Genomic DNA, 14,301 nt, shown 5'->3' with positions numbered 1-14,301 from the left:
GCTGTCAACTCTGGGTGGCAGCCCCTGCCCTGCCCATCCCTCCAGGCTGATGTGGGCATCACGGGAAAGAACAGAAACTCTCCCCATGGCTCTGAAGCATCAGGCCCATGTGAAGGAGGAAGAACATCCCTTCCCCCACTGCCCCGGAGCCCCCCGAGCAGCTTCTCTATATTCACCACCACCAAGAGCCTGATCTCTTTCTTTTCTTTTTTCTTTTTTGAGAGGAAGTCTTGGTTTTGTCACTCAGGCTTGAGTGCAATGGAATGATCTCGGCTCACTGCAACTGCTGGAGTAACTTGGCTTAGCAAGAAATTATACCAGGGCTTTGTGATAAATTCAGTGTAGTAGCCCATGGCATTAACCTTCCACTCATTCCCGAGGTCACATGTGCCTCTTCCATTTAAAAGACCAAGAGCTTGGTAAATTCGACTCTGCACCATGTCCATCTGAGGTCTGGGGATAGTAAACTTATCTTTGGGTACAGCTGTGGTGGAGGATGAATGGGTTGATTTATGCAAACTGTGCAGTGCTGATGGAATTTTCCTTGAACATTGATCCTTGTGTTGTGCTTTCAACATGGGAGTATGTTTTCTGGGGAAATGCACACACACTCCCAAAGACATCCACAATCATTCCATAAGGACTCTCTCCTCTGTCCCTCCCAACCCTGACGTACCACCGCACCTTACATGACACTCCTGCTTCCAGGGATGACAGTAGCATGGTTAGGGTTGTTTACTGGACTCTCAGTACTTTTTTAAACCAAACTTCCCAAATCTCATTTCTGGCAGGAAGCTCAAACCAGAGTGGCTCTTGAGCAAAGGCAGGCAAAACAGCGCCACCTTTGCCACACTAAGATTTCGAACCTAAACAAAGAGATGATCCCAGAATACGTACTGTTTGCCAGTGTGTCTGGGTCCCCCTCCATCTAGAGAAAAACAAAACACTATGAGGATCAGACCAGGCTGTGTCCTGCGTGCACAGGTCTTTTCTTCACTTGTTGATGTTAAAAAAACAGACGGTAAATAGTGGTTGAGACAATGGCCCCGATATCTAGAAGACATTCGTGGAAAGGCACAAGATTTCTGTGCAAGGTTTTCAATTGTTTTTGTTTGACAATTCCAAATACTTCTCAAGAAGAAGGCATTTCTCTTGAGGAAAATGTCTGCTGACATACAGTTTGTAAATGTGGATGCCATGTGAAACCATTTTTTAGTTGATAAAGAACTCTGACATTTGCACACCAAGAAATTCTGTCAGTCACCTATAGTGTACACGGTTAAGGTTTAGACATGTTAATTCAGTTGAAACAGAGAGACACCAAGAGAAATAAAATTTCCATTTCAGAGAAAAAAACACGACTTTACCATGTGAACCCCTGTGGCTTCCTCAGAGGATGTCTGCCCTGGCATATCCTCCTCCAGGTCATGCTGGTCACCTGGGAAACAGAGTCACTATAAGCACATGGGCTCCACTGAGTGAATCCCTCAGGTGGTCTTGGAGCTGTGGACACGGGGCTGGCGTGTGTGGAAAGGTGTGTTCACAGCACAGACTCAGCTGCTGCTGGCACTCAATAAATGCCAAGGACAGCTACCTCCCTGGTGTCCAAAGAGGACAACAGTCACCATCATGGCAGTGCAGTCTCAGTTCCAGACTGAAATTCCTTCTTCCCAACATGTGGAGCAGGGGACCCAGTGTGGGGTCAGGGCCTCTGCAGACACCTCTCCTCCTGGGCCCCCAGCCAGGAAGGGTGGCCTGGAGGAGCAGCAGGAGGAGGAGCAGAGATGGGAGCCAGCCCTGGCCTCGGAGGCACCACCATCCCTGCACAAACAGGCACAGCCCTCTCTTCCTCAAGGTTCTTCCTCCAACACCCGGCCTGAGCCACCCACTGGAGAATACGGACATCCCTCTCCCCATTCTGTGCGGGGAAACGGAGGCCCAGCACTCGCATCTCTCACTCATGGTGGAACTGTGACCGGGACCTAAGTCTCCTGACACCCCTAAAACGACATGCAGCCCTCTGCCTGGGTGGGGAGGGGGTCCGGGCACAGCTGAGGTTTGGGGGAAGGAGGTCTTCTGGGAATGTTCCCGGGGTTCCCGAGGATGATGGTGACTCAGTGCCCACGGGAGAAATCAGATGATCCCACGCCCTCCTCGAAAGGGACGGGGGGCTCTGGCACTGATGAAGATGCCTCTGGATGAAGCTGCTTGATTGTTTTGGCAGAGAAATGCTTAAACTCAGGACACTAAAAATGGGACAGGCTGTTGGGTTTTCCAAATGTAGACAACGGGCAGAGGGCTCAAAGAGATGCCATTCCAATGAGAGGCAACTGGCCAGCAAGCCCAGGAAAAGGTGCCCAGCAGCACTGTCGCCAGGGAAAGGCAAGCCAGAGCCACAGGGAGATGACGCCGTGCACCCACTGGATGGCCAGAGTTAGACACGCACCAGAGAATAACACGGGGCGGGGAGGACGGGATAGACCCCTGTGCACTGCTGTTGGGAATGGAACATGACTCAACCACTGTGGAAAACAGCGTGGCAGTTCCTCAAAAAACAAAAGAATTACCCAGCAATGTCACGCCTGGGGCCTAGGTACGTACCCAAGAGAACTGAGAGCAGAGACTCAGATATTTGTAACGGGAATGTCCCTGACAGCACTTTTCATAATCGCCAAAGGGTGGAAGGCACCCACATGTCTGTCCCCAGATGAACGGGTGATGGAACACTATTCACCCCTCTCAGGAACGGGGCCTGTTGCATGCCACAGTGTGGAGGACCCCAGAAGACCTTATGCTGAGTGACAGAAGCCAGACAAAGGTCCAGGTGAAATGTCCCGAAGAGGCGAGGCCACAGAGACAGAACCCAGGGGCCGGGGGAGTGGGGAGCAAGGAGCAACTGTTTAATACGTATGGGGTTTCCTTTTGGGGCCGTGGAAATGTCTTGGAACTACACAGAGGTGATGCCTGTGCTATGCCGTGACGGTGCTGAATGCCACAAATCACCCACTGAAAAATGGATAATTTTATGTTATGTAAATTTCATCTCAATAATAAAAGTAAACTGTAATTATTTGCCAACCTGTTTCCCCCTCCCTGCCCCCCAGCTGCTGGTCCCACCACCAGCCCCTGCTGTGCAGCCAGGACAAGGGCAGAAGAGCCAGTGTGCAGGAGTGTGTGCAGGCGCACCCCCGAGCAACTCCAGCCCCCTGTCCTCTGTACTCCAAGCCTCCCTTGAGGTGTGTGGGCAGCAAGCCACCCAGGTGCCGAGGCAAGAGACCGAAGGCACAAGCTGTTGCAGTATAATAAAATATATAAAATAACAAGAGTTATACTAGATCTAGATCATAGACATGATTATATATGAATATCATTAATCATTAGTTTGTAGCAATTGCTCTTTATTCCAATATTATAATAATCCTTGCTCTATAATCATAACTTAGGAAAAACCAGGCCATACAGAGATAGGAGCTGAGGGGACATAGTGAGAAGTGATCAGAAGACAAGAGTGCGAGCCTTCTGTCACGCCCAGACAGGGCCACCAGGGGACTCCTTGGTCTAGTGGTAACTCCAGCTTCTGGGAAGACGCCATTGCCAGGCAGACTGTGGTCTAGCGGTAGCATCAGTGTCAAGGAAAAACACCCGCTACTTAGCAGACTGGGAAAGGAAGTCTCCCTTTCCCCAGTGGAGTCACAATTCTGTACCAAAGTCTTAACTGTTTTTTATACCAAACTGCCTAAAACGTCATTTCTGTTAGGAAGCTCCAGAGAAATTCTCCACCAAATGCAGGGTAAAAAGTGCCACCTTTCTGAAAAACCCAGAGAACTGACCACAGGGTCATCCAGTAGAGGACAGAGGTGAAGGCTGGGGCCTGCCGGCTTCGGCAACTACAGGGAGAGGAGACAGCCCTGCCTGGGTGTGGGCTCAGGATCCAAAACATCAGGCAGCAAAAAGGAGCTCCTTGCCCAGCACAGGGGAAATGGGGCCACCCCTTGAGGTCCCACAAGGGGAGGTGGAGGCGGAGTAGGGTGCAAGGCAGGCCCTGGTCCTAGCTTCTCTCAGTTCCTCAGGTGAGGAGTCTGCAGGGGGCTCTGTCTCCCTTCCTTGCCTTCTCTTAATCAACTCTCTGTGAGCCTCAGTTTCCCCAGCTGTAAACATCTCCGTCTGAGAAGGAGGGGTTGTAAGAATTAAAGAAAGAGGAGAGAAACACGAAGGGTGGCTCAACAATCAACAGGTTTATTTCAAACCTGGGAGGGACTTCTGTCTGAGTTGGGTCAGAACCCGCACTCCCTTACAGACTGAGTTTTTAAGGATTCAGGGTGGGAGAGTTTATCAGAGGCTTGGACTGCTCCTGTGTCTCTTTGTTGTGCTTATCTGGGAGGGAGAGTTGTGTGTCTGTTCCCATACATCTTGCTGCAGCTGCACGCATAGCCCCCAAATCTGCTTTTAGCTTCCCTATCTTAGTGCACCTGCAGGGAAAGGAATGTGCTTATTAAGGCCCACTGGTTTACTGGGGCCCGTTGTATGAGGGTGAAGTTTGGCAGTTACCTGAGAGGCTTTCCCCCCACCTCCCCCTGTGCCCGAGCTGTCTTATCTGTCTTATGTGTGTTTTACTGCCTGCTCTTTCTGGCTGTTGCGTGTAGTTAGAAAAGAAGTGATTTTCTTGAAATGCATGGGGCTAGAAAGAGAGCTGGAACTTAAAGTGGCGGTGTTTGTCCGAGATGACGGTGCTCCTGCTCTGTCAAGGGTGAAGATAAAAAGAGGGTGTACATGGGAGGATGGAGCCCAGAGCCAGGAAACAGGCAGCGCTCAGTGAGTCCGATCCATTGTCTTACCCGGGCCTCCCTAGACCTGGGCTCCACCCTCGCCACACCACCCTGTTGAGGGCCGCAGGCTCTCTGGGAGCTGGAGGAGGGCACGTCACCATGTGGTCGGAGCTCCCTGGCCCTGCCCACAGGTGCCCTTGGAGAGCCTGGGGTGGCTGTTATAAAGACCCAGGCTCAGAGGCCGGGCACGGTGGCTCATGCCTGTAATCCCAGCACTTTGGGAGGCCGAGGCTGGCGGATCGCAAGGTCAGGAGATTGGGACCTTCCTGGCTAACACGGTGAAACCTCGTTTCTACTAAAATACAAAAAATTAGCCGGGTGTGGTGGCGGGTGCCTGTAGTCCCAGCTACTCAGGAGGCTGAGGCAGCAGAATGGCGTGAACCTGGGAGGCAGAGCTTGCAGTGAGCCGAGATCGCACCACTGCACTCCAACCTGGGTGACAGAGCAAGACTCTCTCTCAAAAATAAATAAATAAAATAAAAATAAAAACAGCAATTTTGGTAAAAATGAAGAGAACTTGAAACCCTTGTACATTGCTGCTGGGAATGTAAAATAACATAGCCACTGTAGAAAACATTCTGCTATTTTTTCAAAAAGTTAAACATAAAACTATCACATGATCCAGTAATTCCACTTTTTTTTTTTTTTTTTTTTTTTTTTTTTTTTTTTTTTTTTTTTTGAGGCAGAGGCTTGCTCTGTCATCCAGGCTGGAGTGCAATGGCACAATCTCTGCTCACTGCAACCTCCACTGCCTGGGTTCAAGCGATTCTCCTGTCTCAGCCTCCTGAGTAGCTGGGAGCACAGGCGCACACCACCATGTCCAGCTAATTTTTGTATTTTTAATAGAGACGGGGTTTCACCATATTGGTCAGGCTGGTCTCGATCTCCTGACCTCAGGTGATCCGCCCACCTCGGCCTCCCAAAGTGCTAGGATTACAAGCGTGAGCCACCGCGCCCGGCCCAACTCCACTTTTGAGTACTTACTGAAAGGAATTGCAAGTAGTGACTAGAATAGATATTCATACATCAGTGTTCATATTAGCATTAGTCACAGTAACCAAGAGGTGGAAGCAACCTAAATGTCCAGCAGCAAATGAATGGATAAACAAAATGTAGTATATATACACAATAGAAGATTATCCAGCTTTAAAAAGGAATGAAATTCTGGCCAGGTGCGGTGGCTCACACCTGTAATCCCAGCATTTTGGAAGGCCAAGGTGGGCAGATCACTTGAGGCCAGAAGTTTGAGACCAGCCTGGCCAACATGGCGAAACCCCCTATCTACTAAAAATACAAAAGTTAGCTGGGAGTGGTGGCACATGCATGTAATCCAAGTTACTCGGATGGCTGAGGCACGAAAATCACTTGTACCTGGGAGACGGAGGTTTCGGTGAGCCAAGATCACGCCACTGCACTCCAGCCTGGGCAACAGAGTGAGACTCTGTCTCCAAAAAAAAAAAAAAAAGGAATGAAATTCTGATACGTGCTATAACATGGATGAACGCTGAAGTCATTACGCTAAGGGGAATAAGCCAGACGCACAAGTACAAACATTGTATATGATTCTACTTATATGAAGTGCCTGGAGTAGTCAAATTCACAGAGACAGAAAGAATGGTTGGGCAAGAGGCTGCAGGGAGGGATGGCTTGGGAGTTACTGTTTAGTGGGCATAGGGTCAGTTTTGTTCTAGAGATAGGTGGTGTCAGTTGCACAACAATGTCAAATGTACTTAAGACAACTAAACTGTACATTTAAGAATTATTGGCCGGGCATGGTGGCTGACGCCTGTAATCCCAGCACTTTGGGAGGCCGAGGTGGGCGGATCACGAGGTCAGGAGATGGTGACCATCCTGGCTAACACGTGAAACCCCATCTCTACTAAAAATACAAAAAATTAGCCGGGTGTGATGGCGGGCGCCTGTAGTCCCAGCTACTCGGGAGGCTGAGGCAGGAGAATGGTGTGAACCCGGGAGGCAGAGCTTGCAGTGAGCCGAGATTGTGCCACTGCACTCCAGCCTGGGCGACAGAGCGAGACTCCGTCTCAAAAAAAAAAAAGAATCATTAAGGTTGGGCCTGATGTGATGGCTCATGCCTATAGTCCCAGCAATTTGGGAGGCCGAGATGGGAGGATCGCTTGAGGCCAGAGTTCAAGACCAGCCTGGGCAACACAGCGAGATCCCATCTCTACAAAAAAATTTAAAACTTAGCTGCCGGGCACAGTGGCTCACGCCTGTAATTCCCACACTTTGGGAGGTCGAGGTGGGCAGATCCCCTGAGGTCGGGAGTTCAAGACTAACCTGACCAACATGGAGAAGCCCTGTCTCTACTAAAAATACAAAATTAGCTGGGCATGGTGGTTCATGCCTGTAGTCCCAGCTACTCAGGAGGCTGAGGCAGGAGAATCACTTGAACCGGAGAGATGGAGGTTGCGTTGAGCCAAGATCGCACCATTGCATTCCAGCCTGGGCAACAAGAACAAAACTCTGTCTCCAAAAAATAAAAAAATAAAATAAATAAAGAATGACAAACCACGACCTGGAAAAAAATATTTATAAAATACGTATCTGATAAATGACTTGTATCCAAAATATACCAAGAACTCTTCAAATTCAAAAATAAAGAGCAACCCAAGTTTAAAATGGGCAAAAGATGGCTGGGTGCAGTGGCTCATGCCTGTAATCCCAGCATTTTGAGAGGCCAAGGCAGGCAGCTCACTTGAGGTCAGGAGTTCGAGACCAGCCTGGCCAGCATGGTGAAACCTGATCTCTACTAAAAATACAAAAAATAGCCAGGCATGGTGGCAGGCGCCTGTAATCAATCCCAGGTACTTGGGAGGCTGAGGCAGGAGAATCAGTTGAAGCCGGGAGGCAGAGTTTGCAAAAAAAAAAAAAAAAAAAAGCCGCCACCACCAGAAATAAAATAAGCAAAAGGTCTGAACAGATACCTCACCAAAAATAAATATATATTGATGAAAAGGTGATCGACATGATATGTCATTAGAGAATTGCAAATTCAAACAATTAAAACAAAAATACTACACAGCTATTAGAAGAGATAAAATCCAAAACATTGACAACACCAAATGCTGACAAGGATGTGGAACAGCAAAGAACTCCCATTCATTGCTGCTGGGAATGGAACATGGTACAGCCCCTTTGGAAGACAACTGAGAGTTTCTTACAGAGCTCAACATACTCTTACCATACGAGCCACTATCACACCCCTTGGTATTTACCCAAATGAGTTGAAAACATATTTACACAAAAACGTGTACATGAATATTTAGAGCAGCTTTATTCATAATTATCAAAACTTGGAAGAAAACATGTTCTTCAGTAGGTGAATGGACACATAGTGACACATCCAGACAATGGAATATTATTCAGCACTACGAAGAAATGGTCTATCAAGCGACAGAAACACAGAAGGAACTTTCAATGCATATTATTAAGTGAAAGAAGCCAGTCTGTAAAGGCCACATACTGTTTTACTCCAAACGTGACATCCTGGAAAAGGCAAAACTAGGCAGCATAAGGAATTTTTAGGGTAGTGAAACATCTTGTATGACTGTAATGGTGGATACACGTCATTATGCATCTGTCAAAATCCATGAAACATACAACCCAAGGAGTCAACCCTAACATAAAAGATGGACTTTGGTGAATGATAATGTACTCACACTGGCTCAGTAATTCGAATATGTACCACACTAATGAAAGATGTTCATAAAGAGAAAACTGTGAGGGGAGGGGTATGTGGAAACTGTACTTTCAGCTCAGTTTTTCTATAAACCTAAAACTGCTCAAAAAAGGCATATTAATTTTTTTAATATCCTAATGGAGGATCAGAGGATGGGCAAACAAAGCCTGGGCAAAACATGGCAGAAAAAGCACAAAATACAACAAAAAAATAAATCTTTTTCCAGTAAGTTGTTGTTGTTGCTCTAAGTAACTGGTGCAGTGATTCCAGGTGGTGACTAGCGATTCCAGCTGGTGACTAGTGATTCCAGTTGGTGGCTAGTGATTCTAGTTGGTGACAGATTTACAGGTTGGAGGGGGTCAGGGGAAGCTGGAGGATGGTCTGAAAGAGGGAGAGGGGCGTTGTTCAGGCAGAAGTGGGTTGGATCCTGACTCTACCACTCACTATGCCACCTGTCAAAGAGAAACAAAATCGGGCTCCAATTACAGGGGTAAGGGAAGATTTTCATCAGTACCAACTGTTGCACTGGGCAAGAGTCCAGCCGGAGCTGGACTGAACTTGGATTTGTAGAGGTGACTTTGAGTTTCAAAGGGAGAATGAGGCAATAAGGAAGGGGTTGGGGGGCGCTCAGTAGAGTCAGGAAGGTGACAAATTGCAAAGGGTTGGTTGAGTGCTGTTGGCCCCAGTGCTGCTCCCCATCTGGAAACTGTCATCCTCCCAGAGGGACGGGAGACAGAGGCCTTGTCCCAGGTGCCAGCCAGAACAAACTACATCCCTTTGGCAGCATCCAGTTTTCTCAGGCAGGTAATTAAGGGGCGCCCGAGTTATCTGAGGGGTGTGGCCTCCAGCGCTGGTAACTGCTAGTGTCTGCTCAAGTCTCCATAGGCCAAGGCTGGGGCCTGATGAGAACGGGGCTCAGAGGGGCCTGGCTGGAGTCCGGTCCAGGAGGTTCTTTGTCAATAGAGCGAGTTAACCGGGCCCTGGGAGCCTCCGTCTTTCCTCCCGCATCTGTGAGGAGCAGGAGATGACGTGAGCCAGGAGCCTCCCCGCTCCACGAGCGCGGTCCTAGCGGAGGCTGGTCCCTGCCTCGCCACCCTGATGGCCCCCGCCCTGGGAACCCTCCGACCTGGGAGCACCCAGGAAAGACCTCGCGTTCGCACCCGCGCGGGCCCAGGCGCGCCCCGCCGCTTTCTCCCCAGACCCGGGAACAGGAGCCAGAGGGGCGCGGGGCTGCGGCGCAGCGGAGCCGCGGTCAGGCGGCCCAGGCGGGGCTGGAACAGTGGCCGCGGTGTCCCGGGCCCGCCGCCCGCTCCCACCCGCAGCCACATCGCGCACACGCGGGCTCTGCGGCTGCGCTTTCTGATAAAGGAGCTCGTCCGGCGCCCGGACTGCGCGCACTGGAGGCCCTGAAGGAGCGGCTCCTGGAGCGCGTCCTGCGCCGGAGTCCTGGAGGATGCCACAGATCCGGAGGGGGTGCCGGGGTCCTGTCCCAGACTCGCCTTAACGCTGCGAGGACAACGACCCCCCAGCCCGCCTCAGGCAGGAGGCGCAGTGGTCCCCTCTGCAAGCTGCAGATTCCCCACCCTGGCTCCAACTGACCACAGGTGAAACCGAGCTGGAAGCGACAAAAACGCCTTAAAAACCCGAGTTCCTGTCTCAGGGTATTGATGCCCTTTACTGATCGTAAAGCCGGCGTGGAACTTTGCAGCCTTGGCTCGGAAACGCAGCTGAGTGTCCTGGAGCAGGTGCGACCAGAGGACATTGGCAGGGGAGCAGTGCCTCCTGGTGGTCAGCGCATGCTGGCCTCAGTGACGGGAGAACCTTAAGGCTGGTGACATTCAGCAGCCAAGCAGGCAAATCAGAGGAGGCTTGGGGTGTGCAGGGCTAATGGGCAAACTGGAGCAATGGAATAATGTCTTCCCTCTCAGACAGGGAAACGTTTTAAAAATAGATAACACCAGGCCGGGTGCGGTGGCTCACACCTGTAATCCCAGCATTTTGGGAGGCCAAGGCAGGCAGATCAGATCACAAGGTCAGGAGATCGAGACCATCCTGGCTAACATGGTGAAACACCGTCTCTACTAAAAATACAAAAAATTAGCCAGGCGTGGTGGTGGGCACTTGTACTCCCAGCTACTCGGGAGGCTGAGGCAGGAGAATGGCGTGAACCTGGGAGGCAGAGCTTGCAGTGAGCCGAGACTGGGCCACTGCACTCCAGCCTGGGCAACAGGGTGTGACTCCGTCTCAAAAAAATAAAAAATAAAAAAAAAAACACTCAGGGCTGGCGGGGTCACACGGATACTGGCACTGCCATAAACTGCCAGAGGAGAAAGGAAAGTGGGTGCTGGCCCTGGGAGAGGTTTCTTGGTTTGTTTTGTTTTGTTTTTTGGGTTTTTTTTTTTTTCGCAGAGGCAGAGTCTCACTATGTTGCTTAGGTTGGTCTCGAACTCCTATCCTCAAGTAATCCTCGAGCCTTGAGTTCCCAAAGTGCTGGGTTACAGGCATGAGCCACCAGGCCTGGTCCCTGAGAGCCTTTGGGAACTAGGAATCAAAAGTCGTTCTCTGGGGTGGGGCAGGGGGTGCGGTGTACGTGTGCAGGGGTTTCGAAACTTTGTGGCTTGGCCGTGGATCTCATGGTGTGAGAGTCTCACCTCAGTTTCATGGGCGAGATTGGCCCTTGTGGAGTTTGAGTCCAACCCAGAAGAAACAAGGAAGCCTGGGTCTTCTCCACATGTTGCAGCACGCTGGCCTGGGGTCCCCCCAAAGGTAGCCAGAGACGAGCCCAGGATCACCCAGTCTGCAGCAGGGTGCAAAGGTTTGGGGGTCCCCCACAAAGGCAGCCAGAGCCAAGCCCAGGGTCCCCCGAGCATCAGCAAGATCTACACCTGGAGTCACCTCAAAGACAGCGAGAGTCTAGCTCTGAATCCCCACAATGTCAGTCAAAGCCAAGTGAGGAGGCACCACGGTGTTCTCAGGGCCAAGGAGAACCAGCCTCCGAGTGGGCCCAGGGTCCAGAGGAGCTGACCCGGGGGGTGGGGGTGGCGTGAGCACCTATACCCGGGCCCAGGATCACCAGAGCCTTACCCCAGTCAGCAGGTGCCGAGTTCAGAGCCGTCACAGCCAGTACGGGAGCTGACACCCAAGGCACCTGGCTCCCCGCCGGGGTCAGCAGGAGCCAAGCAAGCTGCCTCTGGCTGGGGAGAGGTAACAGGCGGCCATGGGGCAAAGAAGGAAAAAGGTTCTTCAGCCCAGGCTCCAGTATCCAAGAAGTCGAAGGAGGAGGAGGAGGAGTTTCCTGTAATCCAGACGGGAGGCCCAAATTGGGGTGGGTGTGGAAGGACCAAAATCTGACTTTTATAACATTTCCATTTGCCCAAAAAGAAAACTCAATGCCCGTTTGCACAGTCAGTCCCCATTCTCACCCACAGGCCCTGGTAACAACAAATGTACTGTCTATCTCTATAAATTTGTCTTTTCTGGACATTTCTTACAAGTGAACTCTTACAGGCTGGGCGCGGTGGCTCACACCTGTAATCCCAGCACTTTGAGAGGCCTAAGCAGGACGATTGTTTGAGCCTGGGAGTTTGAGACCAACCTGGACATCATAGCAAGAACCCTGTCTATACAAAAACGTAAAATAAACAAATTAGTCAGGCATGCTGGTGCACACCTGTAGTCCCAGCTTCCAGGGAGATTGAAGTGAGAGGAAGTTGAGCCAGGGAGGTTGAGGTTGCAGTGAGGCATGATTGTGCCACTACACTCGACTGGGCGACAGAGCAAAACTCCGTCTCTAAAAACAAACAAAAAACATAGTACATTCCTTGGAGGGAAGCCAATAGATTTTACAGGAGCAAGAACCTCTTTCTCATTCACCCCTCTATCCTGAGTGCCTGCCATATAGGAGCAAAATAAATAACTACAGAATGAATAAGTAAACAAGTACATGCACGCAGCACTCCACAGAGAGGCTGGCTCGCAGTCAGTATCCGTCCAGCACAACCACCATGACTGGAGCTGCCACCTGCTCTGAAGAGAGGTTCTCTTCTCTGGGTCCAAGCATCCCACCACAGGTGGGAAAGAAGAAGACTGGCCCTCTAGCCACACCGAGGTCGGCACGGCTTTTCCTGTAACTAAGCTCTAATTTCTCCTGGTGTGTTATTATTTTCTATATGGGTAAATTATGTGAATTTAAAATTGCATGCTAAAACCGCTCATAAGGCCTCACTTTGTGCACAATTTTTGAAGATAATCTGTCTCACTTCAAATTTGTTTTTAAATTACTTGCAGGAGTGATCTTAAAGATGACAGGTCTCAGGCGTGTGGACACATGGCACAACATGGCCACACGGTGGCGCCATGGAAGCAGTCAGCAAATTGTTGGCACCGTTGCTTCCTCAGTAGCTTCAATCCCAGCACCTCACTTCTGCAAGTGCTTTCCGTGGGCACACTGCTTTTTGGCGCTTATCACAGTGAGAGATGGGTATGCTTTAAGTAGCAGCGCCGGTGCCAGAGCTGAGAAACTCTAACAAGTCAATGTCTGAGAATCTGTGAGGTAGAAGACACAAGGTCGTGGAGAAAATGAAAGACGGTCTTCAAGTGGAAAGGTATGACACACACACATACACATACACACACATACACATACACACACATACACACACATACACACACATACATACACATACACACACACATACACACATACACATACATATACACACATACACATACACACATACACACACACATACACACACATACATACACACATACACACACATACACACACATACACATACACACACACATACACACACATACACATACATACACATACACACACATACACACATACACATACATATACACACACAGACACACAGACACACATACACATACACACAGACACACACATACATACACACACATACACAGACACACACATACACATACACACATATACACATATACATACATACACACATATACACATACATACACATACACACATACACATAGACACACACATACACACATACACACACATACACACATACACATACACACATATACATAGACACACACATACACACATACATACGCACACATACACATACACACACACATAGACACACACATACACACACATACACACATACGCACACATGCACACACACACGTGCGCACACACACCTCCCTAAGTGAAAGGTTAGTTTTGATAAATGTACATATAGAATTGTGTAGGATCTTCAGAAACACGTTGCTTCAAATAAAATGGAACCATCTTGAACCTTTGGCGCATGGTATCTGACTCTGTCCCCAGAGCCACGAAGAAGGACTCAAACCTTGTTTCCCACAGAGCCCTGGATGGTTGAGGATGGGCTCCTATCCCCAGGGGGGCCGATTTCAGGAGGAAGGAAGTCAGCCACAGGCGTGCCCTGAGTTGTGGGGATGGAATGAGGTTGGGCCGTGGGGTGCTGTCTGGGTCTTCCTCTTCCTTCATTCAGAGGGGCACCCTGAGCCCGGGCCAGCAGCTGCCCTGACCACAGGGCAGATGGCTTAACTGGCAGGCCCCCAGATTCATTCCTTGTAGCCTGCCTGCCTCCCTTCCTCCCTTCCTTTCTGCTTTCTCTCCTCTTTCTCACTGGAAGGGATTACACTGCCCCTCTAGTTCTGTCACTTGCCTTTTTCACCCAACGATAGCTCGTGGCCATCTCCCCACCTCAGTACCCAAAAACCAACCACATTCGCTCCACGGCCATCTGGGAGTCCACT

The 14,301-nt window shown here is 50.0% G+C and overlaps 1 pseudogene; it reads left to right on the top strand.

Moving 5' to 3' along the window:
* The first annotated feature begins 10,193 nt into the window (after positions 1–10,193).
* Positions 10,194–13,816, top strand: LOC100608107 (coiled-coil domain-containing protein 86-like; annotated as a pseudogene).
* Positions 13,817–14,301: the final 485 nt, after the last annotated feature.

This window comes from Pan troglodytes, chromosome 4 (genome assembly GCF_028858775.2).
Source record: "Pan troglodytes isolate AG18354 chromosome 4, NHGRI_mPanTro3-v2.0_pri, whole genome shotgun sequence".
NCBI lineage: Eukaryota > Metazoa > Chordata > Mammalia > Primates > Hominidae > Pan > Pan troglodytes.
This window is presented reverse-complemented; position numbering and strand designations above follow the sequence as displayed.